The following is a 19,243-nucleotide window of genomic DNA, read 5'->3' on the forward strand; positions in this document are numbered from 1 at the left end:
CGAGAGAGTCACACATTGATTTGTTTTGTTTATCAGTTTGAAATCCACCGCAGCAGTCCGAAGGTGACTGCGATTTGAAAAAAATAGTCTTTGGATTTCAAGATTTGAAACTCATTGTTGGCGACAGAGGATTACATTTCTAAAAATAATCAACACAGAATACCCTATTAGCCAAAACCGTGAACAATTGAAAGACAGACAATCCAGAGAGAAATAATAAATAGTTCGAACCGCGAGCATCGCCGCAGTTTTCCTTCCGCTAAAGTTCGAGTTTTCCCTTCTTCTTCTTCTTCGCATTTCAAGCTTATTGCTTATCGCATATAAACTTTTTGCGTGCTCTCAACTTAGTGTTCTAGATGCAATTCCACAGTTATTAATTGAGAGCTTTCCATGCCTGTACTATTTATGCATTACTTAGTATAATTGTGTGGCAGATGTAAACTTCATTCTGGATCATCGTTTGCGCATTTACCGATTGGTTTGAATGTTATCGTTTCCGTGAACTACTCGCCGCAGCGCTGGCATCAGATCACTTTGACGTTTCTATATACTTGGTTTTTCTTGCATGCAACATTGTTTGTGAATCAACGAGCAAGCTTATGTCATTACTGAAGTCTTATGGTTGGCGGTACAATGTTTTGAAAATAATTTTATTCAAAGGGTTACGTCTGTTTGTCTGTGATCATACTCTGCCCAGGGAATCTTACCCAGCAACCACCAGCACGGTCTTGCTTAGCAGCTGCGCTTTTACCGACTGAGTTAAGGGAGGCCCCCTTAGCGTTTTCCTGCGAGTTCCGACACCCGCGACTTCTACGAACATTCCGTCACGTGTAGTCAGTTTTCAGTGTGTGTCAGTAGAGTGTTCGTCCTACAAACCCCATCCACAAAACCGCAGAAACCCTTGCAGGCCATCTAAAAACGACAAAATTCAAAGCGATTTAACGCCATGGTGTCTCCTCTCTGGCTCGCCACTGACACTTTCGAGATAGGTTCCAGCATAAATAAAATTATTGTTCCGTTGTGATCACTCATTTTTTTAGTGATTTAGTGATTTAGTGATTTAGATTCCAAGTGTGCACTACTTTCTATAAACTTGCAGATGTTTTGGTCTCTCTGCTGTTTATTCTAATTATCGCATAAAGTTATATTTGGAGACTGGGCTGTCACAGCTACGGAATACTGCAGGATTTATGGCGAAGGGATTAGTGAAAGTTATGAAAGAACTCAATGTTGTCCAAAATCCAGAAGTAGCATATCTGTGTCTATTTTGGAGATCTTTTGTCCATTTATACCTTTTGGCCTGTAACGTTTCCCGTTGAATATCAATTTTTCCGAGTATTTTTCTTCATTATCTGCAGTAAACACTTAAAATCACTTGTTTAGATCACTTTTCAAATGAAAGGTATCTTTTCCAATGCAAAAAACAATGAAAATATATATATTTTAAAATTTCTATAATTTATGTCAATTTAAAAAATCTAAAGAGTCGTTTCCAATTTAAATTTGAATTAATGAAATAATTCGATGATTCTCTCTGGTATTCAATTGAAATGATAGAGGGCTTTTAAATGTAGCGAAAGATTTATGTTTGACATATTTGACCTTTAGCAGTGATGCAAATTATCATGACACTCACTCGACACTCGTCAACGCATCAACCGACTATCGCTGACAGATCGTTTTGTCACGTAGTGAGAGGTAGAGTCATGGCAAACAACAATCACCAGTAATGGTCGCTGCTCACAGACAAAACGTTACACTCACTGCTGATGATGGAAAGCACAACGAAAACAGTGAATACTTCTGCAGTACGATGATGAGAAAAAGCGAAACGACAGAAGAAAATGAAAACAATGCCTACGCATTCCAAGTTCGTATCGGCACGCGTGACTGTGTGAGTCACAAGCAAAGCTGGCAAAATTAAAAGGAAGCTGTTGGGCTCACTTACCAACACATTCACATAAGCAAGCAAAGCATCAACTGCTTCAAAACGAGCACAGATGAGTGTCGTGATTGTTGGGAATGACCAGCTCGGTGATGGGTCATCACCGAAGACGACATTCATCAGTTGCTTTTTACTTCTTTCGTCGACCTGATGGATGGTCATGGAGAGTGCTTCGAAAAGCACATAGATAGGAATGTACCATGCGTTTCTACCGTCAGCTGTTCTACGATCGTGATTGTGATAGGTCGCAACTCTGACCTTAAGTAGTATTTGTAACTGAGCATGACTTATGAAATTTGAGGAGTCAGCTAATTTTTTTTTTATTTAATCGTCCATTTCATTTTATCGGCATCATAGAGTGGAAGTTAGTCTCAGTGCGTCTTCATTTATTTTATTCCGTTATTCACGTGAGTTAGTATTATTTAATCTACTGAGAGTTGATTTTAAATAGAAGTGCTTAAAGTAATTAATTAAAATCAAGGTGATGTGTTTTAACAAGTGGTATTACTTTCCTCGTTTGTAGAAACATTTTTTGATAGGTAATGCCACAAAAGGCGAGAACTCCACTCTTGTGCGGTTTCATAAAAAAACCTCAAGGTAATTTTAAATGAATTCATTTTTGTTATTAAATTCAAATTCGGCAATTTTGTTGGACCACGGCGTCCAACGGACGCTTTTTATACACAGCAAAAAATAAATTTTAATATTACATCTAAGAGGATGCACTTCAATCACGTCGAAAATCTCATGTAATTTTTATGGCCACAAAAATACATAAATGCAGTAAAAGCTGCGTAATTTCAGTTCATGCATTGTATTAATTTTAATTTTGTCCTTTTTGGCAAGTAATATTACACCATATATTCGACACGATTGAAGTGCATACACTTTAAAGGGGAAATTAAAATAAATTTTTTGCTGAGTACGGGCTTAAAGCTCTAGCCAAAAAAAAAAAAAAAAAAATAGACGGCCATCTTACGTCACGTTACGACCCGCCTTACATTGGTACCTAAACGGGAGAAGTGGCCTATCCGACCTGCTGTGCGACTTTCGACGAGGCTGTTTTATTTCGTCCCGTGCTGGCTGTGTAGCAGAAACAGAGTACAAAACCATAGCTCTGTGATAAAGTCCACCCAGGTATGCCCTTGCGTTACGTTTCACCTTGCTTTGATCCAGAGTTCACTTAGCACCCATCCACAATGCTTTATTCGGAAAAAATTCCGTCATCTTGATCGGTCAAATTATTCGTTACAGTTTGACTGCTTAGTCGTGAAAACTAAAAAAGAAACGACCAGTGGTCTCTCTAATCCGAGAGTGGCGCATAAGCCACTGTGTTTGCAACGTCTCACTTAGAGCATTTGATGGACGGTTACAGGCCATTAGACCATTTTAACATTCGACCTTTTGTCCATTCGACTAGTGTACATTCGACCATTTGTCCTTCGACTTTTTGTCCTTCGACATTTTTTGTTTACAACCTTTTGTCCATTCAACCTTTTGTTCATTCGACCTTTTGTATATTCGACCTTTTGCCCTTCAACCTTTTGTCCTTCGACATTTTGTCCTTCAACCTTTTTAACTTCAGCCTTTTGTCCTTCAAACTTTTGCCCTTCGATCTATTTTCCTTCGACCTTTTGTCCTTCGACCTTTTAACCTTTGACTTTTTGTCATTCTATATTATGTCCTTCGACCTTTTGTCCTTCAGCCTTTTGTCTTTCGACCTTATGTCATTCGACCTTTTGTCCATCAACTTTTTGTCCTCCGACCTGTTTTCCTTCGACATTTTGCCCTTCGTACTTTTTAGTCTTCAACCTTTTGTCCATTCGACCTTTTGTCCCTCAAAGTTCAATTCGAACTTTTGCCCTTAGACATTTTGCCTTCAACCTTTTGTCCATTCGACTTTTTGTAAATTCGACCTTTTTTCCATTCGATCTTTTGCCCTTTGACATTTTGTCCTTCGACCTTTTGTCCTACAACCTTTTGTACTTCAGCCTTTTGTCCTCCAACCTTTTGCCCTTCGGTCTTTTGTCCTTCGACTTTTTGTCCATTCAACATTTTGCCCTTTGATCTTTTCTCCTTCGACCTTTTATCTTTTGACCTTTTGCCCTTCGACCTTTTGTCCTTCGACTTTTTGTCCTTCAGCCTTTTGTCCTTCGACCTTTTGTCATTCGACCTTTTGTCCATCGACCTTTTGTCCTTTGACTTTTTTCCTAAGACTTTTTTCCTTCGATAGTTTGCCCTTCGAACTTTTATTTCTTCAACCTTTTGTCCCTTTGACCTTTTGTCCATACGACCCTTTGTCCTTTGACGTTGTGTCCTGCAACATTTTGCCATTTGACCTTTTTGGTCTTCAACCTTTTGTCCCTTCGACCTTTTGTGCATTCGACCTTTTGTCCATTCGACCTTTTGTCCATTCGGCCTTTTGTCCATTCGACCTTTTGTCCATTCGACCTTTTGTCCATTCGACCTTTTGTCCATTCGACCTTTTGTCCATTCGACCTTTTGTCCATTCGACCTTTTGTCCATTCGACCTTTTGTCCCTCAAAGTTCAATTCGACCTTTTCCCCTTAGACCTTTTGCCCTTTAACATTTTGCCCTTTGACCTTTTGTTCATTCAACCTTTTGCCATTCCACCTTTTGTCCTTCGACCTTTTGTCCTTCAACCTTTTGTACTTCAACCTGTTCTCCTTCGAACTTTTGTCCTTCGACCATTTGTCCTTCGACCATTTGTCCTTCGACCATTTGTCCTTCGACCTTTTGTTCTTCTACGTTTTGTCCTTTAACCTTTTGTCCATCGACCTTCAGTACTTCGAATTTTTGTCCTTCGACATTTTGTCTTACAACCATGGTCACATTACAACCATTGATCACATGATTGGTGGCCCTAAATAATACTAAGCCTGGAAACCTTCCAGTGATATGCAAGGATGTTACAAAAAATCCGTTGTTTGGTGACTAGTGTCCGTGTGTGATCCCGAAATACCCCGCCGGAAAACCACGATCCTGCCCTAACATATTGACAACAACATAAAAGCCTGTAGGATGCTCAATTTTTATCAATTATCAGAAATCATGACTTTTTAGGTGCCTAATGACATTCAATCATCAAAAGTGCGTATTCAAGTGAGACCTAAAGTTGATTTGATACAGCTAAAAAAAAGAGAAATTTCATGACAAACAACTTTGCTCAAGGCAGTATATGCCTATTGTTTGTCGTTATTTAGTTATGCATGATTTTTTGGAGATAGGAGAGTCATATATTTTTTGCATATTTCCTTTAAAGTTTATATATTATCAATAACATAAAAACTGCCGAATAAATATGATTTATTTAAAAAAAATATCTAGTAGGAATAGGTCAAAATAGAACTTATCTGAAAGTCATTCTGCTTGTTTGTGCTTATATGTAAATATCAGTATGTTCATCAAACTTGTTCAAAAAATCAGCTAATCCGACATATATGGGGATGTCAAAAAATAAAGATGTTGGGTTGCACTAAATTTCGATGCATTACAAATATTTTATCGCTATGAAAAAATGACCTTTTTGTAATCTCATCAGGACTACCCCTAAACCCCGTTTTTAAGAGTTGCCACCATACTCCTTGGCTATCATTTGGAGAGATAGAGAGAGCTTTGTCACAAAAGGGTTGTGGAAACTTCTATGCGACATTTTTCAGTCACAATCAAGTTGCTGCAACCTTTGTAACGAAAACGTGCTGCATGGGAGTCAAAGTGGGAATTTTGGGCCACGCTATTTGGCATCGGTTCTGGGGTTCCGGAATTTAATTTCATGGATTCCACAATACGCTTCGCCAAGGTATAGTTTTATTCAAAAAATAATAGGTAGGGGAAATGGCTCTAATGTTGGCCTATGGATCTAAGATTGGGCCCATCGCTGAAAATCTACTATTTATCAATTTTATCTAGATGAACGCGTCATTGGGACGGTACTAATGGATATTTTTGGTCGCTATTGAAAATGTAGTCGATTGCTGAATTTACGTATGGGCCCAAACTAGGGGCATTTAGGCCGACATTACATCCATTTCCCCTACTTCAAATCACGACAAAATGGCAAGATATGGTCAATGAAAACATTCGTGAAGGAAACCGAGAAGACCTCTGCGCTTCCACGAGAAGTCAAGGATGTTGAATATGGGAAAAGGTTTGGTAAACTAATGCTGATAATGACGTAGATAAAAAGGAAAAATCTTACCGAAGCAAGTGGACTTGCAGCAAGCTGCCTCGTAGTGTTCACGGGGATCAATATGGATTGGCTCAGACTGGTTTCAACGTTCGTTGATTGACCATTCTTGAAGTTCGATTTAAGTGGCAATCCAGAAGCTAGACTTTGGTTCTTGAGCAATCCTCGAGTAATATTCGACAGATCAGCAGCCGAATAGATTTATAAAAAAACACAACGGAGAAATCGAACTTCACGTCCGTTCACACGCACAGCCTACTCCGTCTGTAAATTCCGGAATATGACTCGGAATTATATACTTCGAAGATACCATATCTTGTGGTACGTAAAATCAATTCAAAATGGTAAGAAGAAATCAATAAACGGTAAACCATGAACCTCAAGTCACGAACTTCGGAACAAGTAAATTTAAATATAAAACACCCCAAAATGATAGCAGGTATCTGTCCAGCATATGGAATGAACACATTTTCAGCTCAACAAATCAACACAACATTTGACTTCCTTCGGCGGGAGCAAAAATATAAAATGCGTTCGGGGATCCTTTTCGTCGAGATTTACGGCCAGTTTGAAGACACATGTCAAAATCGGAACAATCGATTATCTGTCAAAGTCATGGGAAAAATTATTCCAATCGAGCAGAAGACCTGTCAAATGGATAAGCTGTCGCCTTTTTACCCAATTCAGTCTCTTTAGTCCCAGCCACTGACATTGTGTTGGACTAGAGAGGGTCTAGTATAAGAGAGGAGCAGATTCAAAACAAACTGGATTGGCAACCTAGGTGATTTCTAGCACCACTTCCAATGCAATCAAGATAGGTGCTGCTCGATTGGCACTGGCTTTGACAGTTCGTTTGGCTCTAAACCAGTCAGTTCTCTATTATTTTAGACCCTCTCTATATGTTGGTCCACCGTTCTGATTATACGGCTATACTATTCTCGACGGATCCGAGCACTCTGTAAAGATAAATTCGATAACAAGTTCACGATTGCAGGGCCAAAAATCACAATTATGTGATCATGGATCATCAAATCATGATTTTTTTTTGTTTTCTGTGGCGTTACGAAATAGTTCTTCGCATTGAACAGGCGTCATCTAAGTTCATAGATCTGGGATTTATTTCATGAAAATGTGATTTGCTGGACCACGTTTACGGGAACTAAGTCATGAAATGTATGTATTGTCATCTGGTAACATTGCAATCGGTTTCTGGGGTCTCAAACTGTTCAAACGATGCCAATAAAACATCAACCTTAGGACACTTGCCTCCAACCAGGAGCTGCATCAGGATCTTTGATAATCATCCCGAACAAATGGTTCTGAGTAAAACTATTTCATGGAGTGCTCCACTTAAATTCACCATAGCAAAGCGATGTATTCAATGTTCAAGTTAAGACCGGCGTTAAGTTCCAGTTGGTACATAATAGCCAAAGAAGAAGAAGCAAGGAAAAAATACCCATATTTCCATATTTTTGGATGAGCTCAACCACATTGCTCTCAAGGGGTGTCTCTCATCACATAAGGTACGAAGCAAATGCAAGAAGCTAGGGGACTGCCATGAGCGGCAGTCTAATTGAGAGGTGAAAAGAAGGCTTACGTAGTCACTCAGGAATTCCAATCATTCCTCGTGCACACAGATTCAAGATTGCAGAGCAGACAAATGGCAACGCACACGGCAGAGCAAGCAAGGACAACAAAATTGCTCGCAAAATGCGAGCACTCTTATCGCGAGGCAATTATCAAATTTCCTAATTTTCCGCTGTCAAGCCAGAAGCCAGAAGGGACGAAAAAATCACCAGCCAGCAGCGAACGCCGTTGGAGGGTGTCCTCGTGGGAGCAATTTTCCGAATGGACTCGCTGCTTGATGGCGGAATCAAACGCAATATGCTCATTTTCTGGGGTGGAAATTCTTCGGCGCTGTTTGTTTTCGGTTTCTTAGAAGTGATCAGATAACAGAAGGCACCATTCATTGTTTGGAAAAGAACGCAAAACGCGCAAATCAAGGGAGAGTTCACCCGAAAAATTGAAGCAAATGTAATATATTTCAGAAAACATCCATAACAAATCTTTATCTGCTAATGCTAAAGCATGAAATCTCCTTTCAAAGGCTTGCTTATGAACCAGTTTAAATTTTCTCCAAATTTGTGTCTGAATTAATAAGGGAATTATAAAAAGTGTCCACAAGTCAGCAACGGCTCAAAAGTCACAAAGTTCCGTCGAGTATCAGAAGATGGGATGAATTTGATTAATACTTTCACACAAAAGCATGCCTAATAGCTCGAAAGAAAGGCATGATACCGCTGTTTCCATCGCCAAAACAAGGAAGTGCCATCCTTAAAGACTGCCTTTTCCCCGTCAGCTGTGATACTATATCAAAGGATTCCATTTGCGTTGCTGCCAACTGACTAGCACTTCCACGCCTGTTTCATTCCAAAATTGTCCATTGTGTTCTATGCTTTCACTTTTGGTCTCGTTTTCTTTCACAGACGCGAAGCTAAAGCAGTCAGTGGTTCAACCGTGGCCTTTGATAATCCCTTTTCCAGCGATTCGCAGTCGGTCAAAAAATGAACATCCTTTCGGAGAGTTATCTCTCTGACGTACAACGGCGACGACGAGTGGCTGGGAGGGAAATTAATTAGAATCGAATTGTATGTGTGCGCTTTTTATCCACCCACAATCCGTCCCAGCCAGTCAAGCAAAAAGCCTGCTCAAGAGAACGAAACAAGACTCCATTTGGGGTGAATCACGTTAGGTATTTGCCAGCTCTGTCAAAGTGGTTTATTTTCTATTGACAAATTTCGGCCTTTCCGTCCGTTGTTGTGTAACCCGGAATGCTCATTTTTCCTTCGGCTACAAGATCTATTGGCCGCGATTGGCGAAACTTTTGATCTTTTCAGTTGGTTATCGCATTTCACCCACCATCGACGTTGAAGAGAAGGAGAGAGTTGATTTTCCGAGACTTAGTTCGATGATTGTTTTGCTTGTTTTTGTGTTATCAGTTTTTCGGAATCTGGTGGGGCACTAGAGATGGAGCAGAGTTGATTGCGTCGGATAGGTAAACAGTTCAATAGGTTGCCGAAGTTTCTTCAAATACATTGAATTATGTGGGAGATTCCATTATGGAAGAAAGTTCTTTTACCCCGTTCGTGGTGAATTTAAACCATTCGGTTACCTAACGATTTCGGCAGTTTCATTGAGAAAAGTTTAAAATTAAATTCATTCATTTAATTCACCGCGATTCACGATTAAAAACATATATACACACTACCAAAAAGTCATGTAAATTTTCGTGCCCTGAGACCGACACATGCAAGCGGCCCAAATGGCATAAGAATCAGTTGAAAGAAAGAGAAAATAAATTCAATCGATCGTACTTTTCGCCGAGTTGCGTACGTTTCGGTTTGGGAACAGCTAATTTTACATGACATGTTTGTTAACGTTCCATAATTTACATCAAAGATGGATTACGTCTCGTGTAAAAATAGTTATTTTTAAGTGTGTAGGCACAGGCAGCCCAGCTCATTGGTGAGCATTGCACACAGTGTACCATTGCACAGTGATCCTGAAATTTGCTTCTGGAGAAAATTAAACCTAAACATGTTCAGACAAGTTTTGAGTTAGTCAAAGGCGCATCTGATAATTTTTTTATTTATTAATTTTATTTATACATGTATAAACCGTAGTACAAATGACCGCATGTTTTCTTAAAGCTTACACTACACACTACGAAAAAGACATGTAAATTTCAGTGCCCTGAGACCGACACATGCAAGCGGCCCTTTTGACATGAGAATCAGTTGAAAAGGACTAGAAAATCAATTCAATCAAACGCACTTTTCGTCGAGTTGCATACGTTTCAGTCTCAGGACACTTAATTTTACATGCCATGGTTGTTTACGTTCCGTGATTTACGTCAAAGCTGAATTACTTCTCGTGTAAAAATAATAATTTCTAAGTTTGTACGCTGAGAGATGATCAGCTCCGTCAAGAAAATAATTTTTTACATTGATTTTTAAACTATACTTATGAGACAGCTTGTTTGCATTTCAAAGGCAGTTCATTACATAATTTCGCACCACGTTGATGAATAGAGCAACTGTAAATCTCTGACGAGTGTTAAATTTCTTGAGCGAGATAACCTCAAAAATTAAAAGATACTATGCAAATACTCAGGACCTTCATTTCGAATTTTGTATGTTTGGGTGCATACACTCAACTTCGCGTAATTTTCATAATTGCATCCAAAAATCCCCTTGTAATTGATGCCAATATGTTCAAAGCGAGGAATATTGTAAACCATTGGTTCTCAAACTTTTTTCGTTTGCAACCCACTTTGAGAAATTCCATAAGCTTGCGATCAACCAATATTCAAATCAGATGTTGTCAGGCAGGACTGGCCAACCTTTCTTAACATACGTTTTTAAATGGCTGTATTAATGTGTGCAGCTTGTTTATTTCTCATTCATTCTGGGCTAAAACTGATTATGATGAAAACAATTGAGCTAAAAAAATATCATTGCTGGATCCAGAAACTATTGTTGGCTCGCGGCTTTAAAAGCAGGAAAGCTCAATCGAAAATTTATTCCAAACATGGCTGATGGAGTGGGCCTCCCTTAGCTCAGTCGGTAAAGGCGCAGCTACAAAGCAAGACCATGCTGGAGGTGGCTGGGTTCGATTCCCGGTCCGGCCTAGGAATTTTTCGGGTTGGAAAATTTCTCAACTTCCCTGGGCATAGAAGTATGATTGGACTTGCCACACAATCATATCAATGCAAAAATGGTACAGGCATCGAAAGCTCTCAATTAATAACTGTGGAAGTGCATCTAGAACACTAAGTTGAGAGCACGCAATAAGCTAATATGCGATATGCAATAAGCTTGAAATGCGAAGAAGAAGAAGAAGAAGAAGAAGAAGAAGAAAAAGAAGAAGAAGGCTGATGGAGAATGATGGAGAATGATCTAAAAACACAAAAAGAGTCATCCAAATGATATCCATGTTGGGGAAATGGCTCCAATGTTGGCCTATGGATCTAAGATTGGGCCCATCGATAAAAATCAGCTATTTATCAATTTTATTTGGGACCGTTCTAATGGATACTTTTGGTCGCTATTGAAAATTTATTCGATTGCTGAATTTTCGTATGGGTCCAAATAAGGGGCATTTAGGCCGATATTACATCCATTTCCCCTATGTTTTGCTCTTCTGCTTTGTTGTAGCGCGGTTGAGAACATAGCTTGATCGGAATCGAGAAAAGACATAACAAAATAATTCTCATTAACACATGTGTATCATTTTCGGCGTTACTTCGTGAAGCACCCTACAATTTGGTCGTTTCGAGTAATATTGCAAAGGCATTTTTTTCATAACCAAAAGGGAAGAGGATTGTATTATTATTGCTTGCCATTTCTGACATAGCGTTATCGTTCGGCTAATTGATCGCTTTTATTTTTTTCCATTTTGAGATATGTTTGTTCTTTGCTCCCTTTGTTCACTTTTAAGCCAATAGTACGTTCAGCAAAAGGGCTTTACATTTTCGAAGCTTTAAAATGCACTCGAGTTTGGTTTCTTTCGTACAACGTGTTCAACGCATCATTTCTATAAAGCCTTGCTAGACTTATTAGCACGAAACAAAACTGAAAGGCTGGCTGTGGATCTCAGTGCTGTAAATTCTCAAAATCAATTGAACATTTTTGATGAAAATGAGAAAAGCAGCTATCCGCTATCAAAGAGGACCTCCTTCGAATGGGTGATATCAGTTGCTTAGTAATTTGACGAAGGCATGGATCATTCTCATTTGAAAAACGCTTGATATCATTCAATTGAGTGTAACCTACCCGAGCAGGAACCGATAGCTAATCGATAACAAATGAATCTCTTAATGTGGTATGATACCAGATTTCGGTATGCTTGTGGTATAAAACCTTGTTTTGATATTATTCAGTTATCGAAATGTTTTGTGAAATATCAAATGAATACCAAAATAACAAATTGTGATCTTTTGGTTTTTAGATAATAACACCTAAAAGAGTATTAGGGTATTAGAAGACCTTCAAAATAACAAACCATGGTATTTAGACATATAAAAAAGCGTCTGTTATCCGTCTGTTATTATAATAACTAAATTATTTATTAGTTCGTTATTCGCAGAACATTTTTGAGGTATTATTTTTGGTAGTTTACCTCTTATGTTTGCCTCACAAATACCATATTTAGATTGCTATTTCCATACCTGAATTTGGAATCAATAAGTTATTTTTTCCTGCTCGGGTACACATTCCGAAAAGGGAACCGATAGCTAATCGATAACAAATGAGTATCTTAATGTGGAATGATACCAGATGCTTGTGGTATATAACCTTGTTCTGATATTATTCAGTTATCAATTTTTTTTTGTAAAATATCAAATAAATAGCAAAATAACAAAACGTAATCTTTCAGTTTTTAGACAATAACACTTAAAAGAGTTATTGAATTGGTATTAGAAGACCTTCAAAATATCAAATTTTGGTATTCTGGCGTCTAAAAAAAGCGTCTGTCGTCTGTTTGTTATTGTAATAACTTAATTATTTATTAGTTCGTTATTCGTAGAACTTTTTTGAGGTATTATTTTTGGTATTTTACCTCTTATGTTAGCCTCACAAATACTATGTTTAGATGGCCAGTTATGCTATTTCCATACCTGAATTTGGTATCAATAAGTTATTTTTTCCTGCTCGGGTACACATAACCGGAGCTCTGGTCGACATTCCGGCGAAAAAGCTAAGCCAACCCAACACCAACCTGACTTATATCAAACCCCAACCCGATGTTGACCCAACATTGACCCGACATAAACCCGAAATTGACCCGACAACAACACGACATTGAGTCGACATCGAGCTTAAATTTGCCTTACATTGATCCAACATCGTGTCGACTTGTCTGTTTGGGACACTTTTGCTGGGTTTCTTCCACACTGCACTGTCGTATATCAAATGATAGTGAGTGACTCAATTGACAGTGATGATGAGCTTCGAATGAGAAAGGGGCTCTTCAAATTATGGTCATGTGAGAATTCGTTTTCACAGAATTGATTCAATGGTTGTAGATAACGCTGTGTGGCGTTTTGTTGTGCTAGTTTAGTCTGTGTAGTATGTGATGGAACCGATTTTTATTAATTAAAGGGTGTCCTACAGCAAATTGTATCACGAAGAAAAAAACGCTGTAGAAAATTACCTAGTTGACCGATCCTTTTCAACCTTTCAGACAATAAAATATAACCCATTAGTAAGCTTTTGGCATATTTATTTCATTCAACTTCAATACCATAACTGTACGCTCGCACCTTACGCTTAACTCCACCCATTAGGTTCTGTATAACATCTGGCTGCAGCTTCTTCTGTACGGAAACCCACTTTTTCTTCATTTCTTCGTCAGATTTGACCTCATTGGGATGCTTCCGTAGTGTCTGCTTCATAATAACCCAGTATTTTTCGATGAGCCTTAGTTCCGGTGCGTTGGGTGGGGGGAGTTCACTCCAGGACAACATTTGAATAGTGGCACGAAGCTAGATCCGGCCAGAAGATCGTAGGGCTCTCGTGTTGCTTCAACAAAGGAAGAAGACGATTCTGTAGACACTTCTTGAGGTAGATCTTCCCGTTTACAGTCACGGTAGTGATGAACGGCGCACTCCGTTTGCCAAATCATGCCAAATGTGATATCATATTATATTACGTGATATAGTCTGAATGTAGTATAATCACAGATAAACAGACATAACTCTTTGAATATTGTTTTCTTGAAAACATAGTATCTCAAAACATAGGAACTCAGTAGCGACATCTCTTGGGCTTCTAGCGGAAAACAAGCTTGCTTGCTAAGTTTCAAACAATATTGCATACAAGGTAAACAGATTATATAGAGACGTCAAAGTGATCCGATGCCAGCGCTGCGGTGCAGTTCACGAAATTGATAATATTCAAATCAATCGTTAAATGCGTGAACGAAAATCCAGAATAAAGAGTTACGTCTGTTTATCTCTGGTATAATGTCATGACATCAGAGTAGGCGTCTAAGAAAGGGCGTCTAAACTTATGAATTGATTACACGCTTAAATACTAACGCCACGAATGGTTTTAGTCAACTTTCTCACCGGTAGAGGGTATTAACGGTGGAAACTAACGATTTAAAATTGGCACTCTACTTGACTAGCCTGTTGGTCCCAAGCAAATCGATTAACGTACCCTATTCTAGTATAAATTGCAGTACTATACTATGTTTGTTTTGATTCGCTATGAAAGTTTGACAGATAAAATGAGGGGCTCGTGGATTTTCCTATGTTTCCAGGGGTGCATCGATTAGCTTGGGACCAAAGAGAGTACCAGAGCTGAGCCAAAAAGTTGAGTACATTTCTTCGGGACCTTCTGGCCTTAGAGTTACCTTATGGTATTACTGTTGCATCTTTTAAGAAGCATTTGGAAATTCGGGAAGTAGACCATATTGTTAATTTATAGTATTTGCCCTCAGATTTATATTGATATTAGGGCTGAATTCGAAGAAAGGCAAAGAGGGCGATTTACATAGCTCATAGGATTTGTTATCAAGATATTTCAATGATAACAAAATTAGATATTTTTGTGTTATCCAGCGAGCATTTTTATAAAGAAATAGCCCACGTTCATCAGGAGTATTTTTTGTTTTTATTTTTGTTATGATGGCTGTTTATACATCTACAATGATAACATAGTCAGTTATCACACCATGATAACCGAATATCAGAACTTGTAATCTCAAGAGTAAATTTTCATTACGTCAAAAGTAACATTCGCACCGATCCGAGAAAAAATAAAGTTTTGTTTTGATGACCGAAAAGTTATTCCAATTTCCAATTAATCACATTGTAGCAAGCAAGATTAGCACATTATCAATGAACATTTACAAACTACAATCATAGTTATGTTTTCTATAAATTAGTTATTCTGTTATATGTTATTTATTAATTAAAATATGAAATATCGTTTTTCCAAATAAATGTTAAATGTGTTCATCGCAAAGGAACACCCATTATTAGAATGGGTAAAAGAGTGACACTAGCCATAAAACTGATCAAATGAGTTCCCACGTTAGCTACAAGCGCAAAGCACATGTCCCAATAGCCTGTTGAGCGTGGCTTCTTGTTCACATTACCGCGTCGATTCGCGTGCATTGACCTGCGCCTAAAACAATTAGGAATGCATTGACCTTTCCTGTTCGGCTTTGCACTTTCCCGAACTCATTCGATTAAAATTCGTTCGGTGGAATGAGATGTCACTATTTCTATAGGAATTGTCGCATGCTCAATTTTGAGAATCGGTTCTGTGATTTTGGCCTTCGTCTGAAATCGGGATTACCGGGGACAAAGGTCATCAAGCGCGGTATCTGAGGACACACTTAGCCTTAACTCGTCCACTTTGTACTGATACGTCGAAGAGGCAAGAGTGGTCAGTATTTGATCCGTGCCGTGGTGTGTGTTAAAAGGTGAATAGTAACATGTGGTCTCGATAAGGTGTAAACATAAACTAGATTTTCCTTTCCCTAGTTAGCAGTAGTGAGCGAAGATAGATTAGCTATTTGGCGTTTAGTGGTTAGCGTGTGACTTAGAGCAAAAGGTAAAGTGCAAAGTTTGTAGATTGTGCGTAAACTAAGAGGGGAAATATGCGTCGTTATTTCCATAGATTCGTGGCAGCACAGGTCGTTTGCCGACACACCACCATTTTCGATTCTAAGCTGCCTCCCAAAAGCTCTGGAGAAGATCGTATACGAGGTCGTATATCAAGCGGTTAGGCCAATAATTACCGAACATCAGCACGGCTTCGTGAGGAAACGCTCTACAACAACCAACTTAATGGTGTTTGTCAACTCGCTGATCAACTCCATTAAAAAACGACAAGTTGATGCGATCTACGTGGACTTCAGTAAGGCGTTTGATAGGGTTCTACATGTGCTTGCAGTGGACAACATGAGGTGTATGGGATTACCTAATTAGGCCACGAAGTGGCTACAGTCCTACTTAACTGACCGCTCAGCCTATGTGAGCATTAACGGTGTTAATTCGCCTAGTTTCGAGATACCCTCTGGTGTTCCCCAAGGTAGCCATTTGGGGCCTTTCATTTTCATCCTGTTCGTGAACGATCTGTATAGTCGACTGTGTTCTTCGAAACTTATGTTCGCCGATGACTTAAAGATCTTTCGTACAATTAAGTCAAGACTTGACTGTTGCGCACTCAAGAAGGATATTGATTCCCTTTTGCGCTGGTTTACATTGAACGGTATGCAGGTTAATGTCACAAAATGCTGCGCGATATCTTTTAGCCGTTCACGCGAGCCCTTACGACATGACTATAGGATAGGACTCAGTAGTTTGCTCTTCGTTTCTTCAGTTAAGGATTTGGGTGTTATCATCGACTATAAAGTCAGATTCAATGGGCACATCTCCATGATAACTGCTAAAGCATTCGCCACATTAGGTTTCTTGAAACGAAACACAAACGCATTCCAGGACATCTACGCGCTGAAATCACTATACTGTGCTCTCGTCCGCAGTCTTCTAGAGTATGCTGTTGTTGTGTGGGCACCCTTTCACGCTATTCAAGCTAACAGAATCGAAGCCATTCAGCGAAACTTCGTAAGATACGCTTTACGTTTTCTGCCCTGGAACGATTCGGTAAATTTGCCACCTTACGAAGAACGGTACAGGCTGATTGACCTGGACACGTTGGCAGCAAGGAGGAAACTACTTCAGCGACTCTCGTGTTTGGATTGCTTAACGGTGACGTGGATTGCAACTCTCTTGTGAGCCAAATCTACATCAATGCTCCTCAAAGAGTTCTACGTAGTTACACGCTTCTGTGGCAACCTACCCATTGGACCAACTATGGATTCAACGAATCGTGGACTTTGTGCTGTCGTGTATTTAATGAAACGTTTGATGTATATGATTTTAACATTAGTAAGTCTACTTACAGACATAGAATTCGACACCTAGCCTAGAAAATATCTGTACAACATTATGTTGAAGATTTAATTAAATAAATAAATAAATTTCGTTGGAACCACTCTTTGACCCCACCTATCCGTTGCAAAGATTCCCGGGGTACATCGTCAAGTCGCGCCCTGGGCAGGCAGGCCATTCGTCAAGGAGAGTACGTTCAGCCCACGTACGCACGAGCGTTTGTACCACGCTGTCGCGTAAGCCCGCGAATCGGTGAGGGAGACACATTATCAGCCCTTGTCGCATTCGCGATCGTTTATGGGCCGGAGTAGTGCACCAAGCAGCTTCGGTACCGCCGCCAGTCTCCCCAGCAAAGGACACCAGGTAAAACCTAGGTCGTGAGTAGAAAATGCATGCATGTTTGTTTGTGTCGTCCATGGCCATGTGATTCGTTTGAGGCACACTCAAATATAGCTATCCCGTAAACCGTCAATGAACGGGAGTAGCCCTTAGAATAACCAATTAAAGAAATGTGAAGACGACCATTGAAGCAATCGATCGCTGAGTTACCGCAGAGTGCACACAGGAGGAATACATGGGATGGATACAATAATCTCACACGCTACGAAAGATAGGTAGTACGCAAGGGGAAAGGATGACAAACAACTAGGCCTAGGCAATGAAAAGGGGAACAAAGCTACGAGAAATAAAGTCTTTGTATATGTTTGAATTTCTGTGCTTTGAGCTTTATTTATTATTATTATTATTATAGTCTTGATAGTCTCAATGAAACACTTAAATCTAAATGTAGTCACTCATTAAAAATTAAAAATTGGCCAACAGCAAACGATGACGAAACATCGAGGCATTGATGTCAAAGTCAAATAGGTCAGAGGCTTCGTTGAATTGATGAATCATGGCGACAAAGGAACTGTTTGCAGCATAGTTGGTTGCATGTACTACTTCATGTAGCAGGGTTCTCGGACGAAGTGTTCGGGCAGGAGCATACAGATTAATTTTGGCCAGTAACTCAGGAACATCATATTCTGCGAGTAAAACTTTAGCAACGAAGACGACCTGCGATATGTTTCGTCGCTTAGCAAGAGTATCCAAACCCAGTAAACGACAGCGGTCAGCATACGGTGGTAAATTCAGCGGGTCACTCCATGGAAGATAGCGCAGTGCGTATCTGACGAATTTGCGTTGAACAGCTTCGAATCGTCCACTCCATACAGCTTGGTAGGGATTCTAGACAACACACGCGAATTCCAGTAGTGAGCGTACCAATGAACAGTAAAGGGCTTTAAAACACAGAGGATCACGAAATTCCTTAGATATCTTGAACATGAATCCAAGCTGTCGATTAGCTTTGTCGATCGTGGTTGAGAAGTGGCGAGTGTATATGAGCTTTTCATCCAACATGACACCGAGGTCTTTAACGTGATCGACACGTTGAACTGCAGTTCCAGCAACGTTATAATCAAACAAAATGGCAGTCCTAGTTCGACGGAAACTAATTACGCAGCACTTTGAGACGCACAGGACCATAAAATTTCGTTCACACCAATCATTAAAGATTTCAAGAAGGTTTTGTAGTTCTAAACAGTTGGCATAGCCTCGAACGACTAGATAAATCTTCAAGTCATCGGCAAAAAACAATTTACCTCCACGTAGTAGAATAAACGTTACATCGTTCACAAATAAAGAGAAGAGCATTGGTCCCAAAGTGCTACCCTGTGGAACTCCTGATCTGTTCGAGAAACAGTACGATGAGTAGTTTCCAATGCATACAGTAACTTCACGTTGCACGAGGTACGAGCTAAGCCAGCTGCAGAAGGAAACAGAACATCCAATTTTTTCAAGCTTTGCTAGCAGAACGTCGTGCACAACTCTATCAAACGCAGCTTTAAGATCAGTGTCGATGGCATCCACTTGAAGTTTCTTGCATACATTTTCCATACAGAACGACGTAAAGCTGACGAGATTAGTTTCCACGGAGCGGCCAGGAAAGAAACCATGTTGACATATACTTATGTAATGCTTGCAGGAAGCAAACAATCTCTCATTTATCACCGACTCAAACACCTTAGATTCAACCCCAAGCGAGGTAATCCCACGGTAGTTTTCCACATTGCGTTTGTCT

General features: G+C 39.5%; 1 protein-coding gene and 1 long non-coding RNA gene across 2 annotated transcripts in view; both read right to left on the reverse strand.

Annotated features, from left to right (window-relative positions):
* The window catches only part of LOC135712917 (uncharacterized), a 276,389-nt gene extending 269,405 nt beyond the window's left edge, over positions 1 to 6,984 (reverse strand). The window contains exon 1 of the long non-coding RNA XR_010518686.1: positions 6,930 to 6,984. This is a non-coding gene — a long non-coding RNA (uncharacterized LOC135712917). The remainder of the gene's footprint in view (positions 1 to 6,929) is intronic.
* The window catches only part of LOC135712915 (Krueppel-like factor luna), a 328,356-nt gene that overhangs the window by 252,199 nt on the left and 56,914 nt on the right, over positions 1 to 19,243 (reverse strand). The window lies entirely within an intron of this gene.

This window comes from Ochlerotatus camptorhynchus, unplaced genomic scaffold (genome assembly GCF_037179485.1).
Source record: "Ochlerotatus camptorhynchus isolate MF236.1 unplaced genomic scaffold, CSIRO-AGI_Acam_v1.1 ptg000516l, whole genome shotgun sequence".
NCBI lineage: Eukaryota > Metazoa > Arthropoda > Insecta > Diptera > Culicidae > Ochlerotatus > Ochlerotatus camptorhynchus.